This window comes from Saccopteryx leptura, chromosome 5 (genome assembly GCF_036850995.1).
Source record: "Saccopteryx leptura isolate mSacLep1 chromosome 5, mSacLep1_pri_phased_curated, whole genome shotgun sequence".
Taxonomy (NCBI): Eukaryota; Metazoa; Chordata; class Mammalia; order Chiroptera; family Emballonuridae; genus Saccopteryx; species Saccopteryx leptura.
In genome coordinates this window covers 30,352,098-30,356,110 of record NC_089507.1, presented here as the reverse complement: position 1 = coordinate 30,356,110, position 4,013 = coordinate 30,352,098, and positions in this window count along the sequence as shown.

The following is a 4,013-nucleotide window of genomic DNA, read 5'->3' as shown; positions in this document are numbered from 1 at the left end:
ACAGTGCTGGTAGGAATAAGAAAAACAGGAGTCAAACACTGGAGCTGCCGACGACATAACAAAGACTCGGTGTTGCCCAGCCCTATGATGCACTCATACCTAGAAGTTTCCTTCGGAATCGTTGGGTTTCGAAGTCCCCCTGTTCACAGTTTATTCCTCACTCAATAAGACATTCCTATCAAGTAAAGTTCTCTGAATTTTATTTTAACACCTCTCTATATAAATGTTATCTCATTCATTGGGTCTACAAACAAGTGTGACTACGCCCAACTAAAAGTAGCCACATGTCTTTTTTGAATGCATAGGTGACAAAAGAAGAATGCATTTTTCTCTTTTTCCCTTTTGACTTCATTGGAAGGTCAAGCAAACGCAACGTTAAAACTGCACAGCCGTGTCTGAGTTTATTCCCCTTGACTGGCAGATGGGGCTGAGTTGTAGCCGGTCTTTTCTGTCGTATTGCTGGCAATCTAAATCATCAATGAAATCGGCATTGTAAGCATTATTTTGTTAATCAGAGTGACTTAAGACTGAAATGGACTTCTTCCTCCATCACCTCACCTTTGTCCATCTCTGTTATGCCACCCATGTCATTTCCCAGATGCCGGTTCATTTCTTACTCAAGAGAGAAACCATTTCCTTCCTTGGATGTTTTTTACAACTCCACTTTTTTATTGTTCTGGTAATCACAGATTATAATATGCACCCAGTGATGGTTTATGACCACTACACAGCAGTCTGCAAGCCTCTATTATATGCTAACGAAAAGTCTGGATGTGTCTGCCTCTCTCTGGTTGCTGTTCCTTGCATAAAGGGGCCAGCTGGATGCTTTGTTTGTCCTTCTGTGGACCCAGTGAGATCAACCACTTGGTGAGAACTCACCTCTCTTGGTCCTCACCTGCTCAGATGCCTAAGTCAAAGAAATTGCCCTGTTTGTGGACCCACCCTGTCTTTTGAAGCCTGACTATGTTGGAAAGGTAGGCTGTTAACTTTCTTCCTTTGAGATGTGTAACGAAGGAAGCTGAAGGCCCTGCATTATTAGTGGCAGCCATTCTTAGTTGCAACTATGAAGCATTGGTCCTGTGAAAAGTTTCCTTGTCTTGTGTCCTCCTATTTCTTGGGCATTATGATTTCTCTAACTTAGATGGATTCTTGCCAGAGGGACAGCAGAACTGTAATTCAGATGCATCTTTTACTCTCCACATTAATGTTTTTATAATAACTGATTCTTTCCCATCATTAGGAGAAATGGTGCCTACAAGACAACATGCCGTTTACCCACTACCCTAAAGGACTTCCTTGAGCTGATTTTCTCCAGGCCTCTTTCCTTCTTATTCACTGAAGATAGAAAGTCTTCCTCCCTGGTGAAGGGAGTGGTCTCACCCTCGAATTGGTACTGATGGGTGATTTCTTCTATTGGAAGCAGAATTCTTTCCTGTCCACTACTACTTCATCTTTTGTTATATATGTGTGTGTGTGTGTGTGTGTGTGTGTGTGTATACATATATATATATACATATATATATACATATATATACATATATATATATATACTTAAAGACATAAAGAGGAGAATTTGCTTGAAAAGGAACTTTCTTCTGATAGTGAACATTCCAACATGCCCAGGACTACCCTCTGAAAACTCAAGGTTTCATAGAAACTTTAGTCCTTCTAAATTAGCCTATTCCTTGGGACCGAAGTTGACCCTGAAAGTTAGAAAATTGCTCCTCATTGGCCACTTTCTCCAATGATTTGTATATTTTTAATAATACCCCAGGCTTGAAATGCCAAGGAGCCAGTGAATGTAAAAGGGAAATAATCATCTTGTAATTCAGACTGGTAGGAAACAGTCATTTCTAATTACTTGTTATAAGAGAAGGCAATGCAATTAAAGTTTCTGGCTTAGACTAGAGCCTCCACGCAGCCACTGTCTCTGTTGATTCATATTTTTGACTGTCTAAAAAGGCAAAGTCAGCCAGATTGAGCATACGCTCATCCAAATTGGCTTTTATCATGATAGAAGACACCTTACAGATGTTTCATTTTTGATGGGTGTCATTATATAGACTTGGAGAGCTGGTTATTAAACACCAAGTCCCTTAGGACTAGAAGAGTTATTAGAGATTTCAGATTGAGATGTAGGCACACAGAAACATGCAGTAGGTATTTAAGCATCTCAGTAAACATAGTTTTTGAGGACCCATCATGGTAAAATGATCAGGATGCAAAGACAGTTTTGTTGCTTCATCCAAAAGATACTCAATACGTAAGTAACAAATACACAATACATAAGTCTTAATGGATGTATAACTAGTGGAAGAAAATTACTACTCAGTGGGTACTGATAAAGATACCATGTAACATTTTAGCAACTATTTGACAAGAGAAAAAAGTTTATGGTTTATTGGAGACAAAGTACAATTTTCAGTAACAAATTACAATTAAAAACTAAAGTCTAATTTGGTTTTCTGAAATCATGGTTATCTATAAATTGGAGGGCTGTGTAGTGGTTGAGCAGCATCAAGCCAGCAGCTTTGATTCTGGACCACTGCAAACATCAGTCTAGATAGAAAACTAACCACCAAAGTCACTACATCATTTATTTCACAAAGAACTCTAGTAGGGTCCGAGCATTCTGAAAATACCTTGATATTATTTGCTAGAAAGAAACATGGTGCTGGAATATCTTCATCTGTTCTGGAAGACCAAATACGCCTCAAAGATGAATGGTTTCCAGGGTGCCTAGAACTGATTGTTGTGGCCACCTCAGCAATGACTCTGCCCCTGGTTGACTGTCATTAGGTAGCCTAGAAAATGCTAGGTAGCCCAGTTTCCTTGCGTAGCCTACCATCTTCAAATATCTTCAGACAACTGCCTCTGGTTTTTAGCCCTGTTTCAGGGAAATTTCTGTAAGAAACCTTGCATCTGAAGGTCACAGAAGCAGACAAACAAGCAAAGCCCCCACCATCATGGAACATATATTAGTGGTCGTCTGCATCCATTCTTGTTAGCATCACCATCCGGTCAAAGAGGTCCTTGTCTTCATTACAAAGCCCTTCTAATTTTAGCCTAATTTCAGTAGTCCTTTTGAATATTAGGCATTTATGGGAAGCCACCTCAAGTCCTTTTTGAAAATACGTTGGATGCAAATAAACATTTCATGTAACAGTTGTTTATTAGATTAAGATGTAGGCTATATTCCAAAGAGTGGTTTTTCTGGGTGCAGGGAATATGTGTGAATTTCTTTCTTTCTTTCTTTCTTTCTTTTTTTTTTTTTTACAGTTACTGAAAAATACTTTGCATTGAGAATATTATTTTATAAAAGAAGTAACAAAATAATGATGGATAGAATACAGAGGTAGAAGGGATCTTCATAACTATGCCATCTAAGACTATCACCCTATACTTGAAGAAGAAAAGATTCAGACAAGATGTGATTTACTTGATCTCTGAGGAGAAATGCAAACATTAACCACAAGTGGGGTTTTGTTTGTTTTTTATAATATTTTCAATTAAATGTCAGTGATAGCACATATCCTCAAGAATAGGGAAAGACTTTGACTTTTTGACCATGCTGTCTTCTACTTTCCCTCCATCCTAAACATGAAAAATTGGCTCATTGCTGAAGATAAACGTGTCTGACATCTGTATTTAAACTCAAGAGTATTTATGGTTCTACTGGGGCACTGAATAAAAGATCTTGTGTTACAAATATTAGCTTGCTAAGGCTGCTACGGCAAAGTACCACAAACTGGGTGGCTCAAAAAACATAAATTTATTGTCTCACAGTTTGGGGGCTAGAAGTCTGAGATCAAGATGTTGGCAGGATTGATTACTTACTTCTCTTGACTGTGAGAGAAAATTTATTTTCTGCTTTTCCCCTAGCTTCTGGTGGTTTGCCGGCCATCTTTGGCATGTGTGGCTTATAGAAGCATCACCCAATCTCTGTCTTCATGTTCACAAGGCCTTCTATCTGTGTGCATATATCCGTGTCCAAATTTTCCCTTTTTATAAAA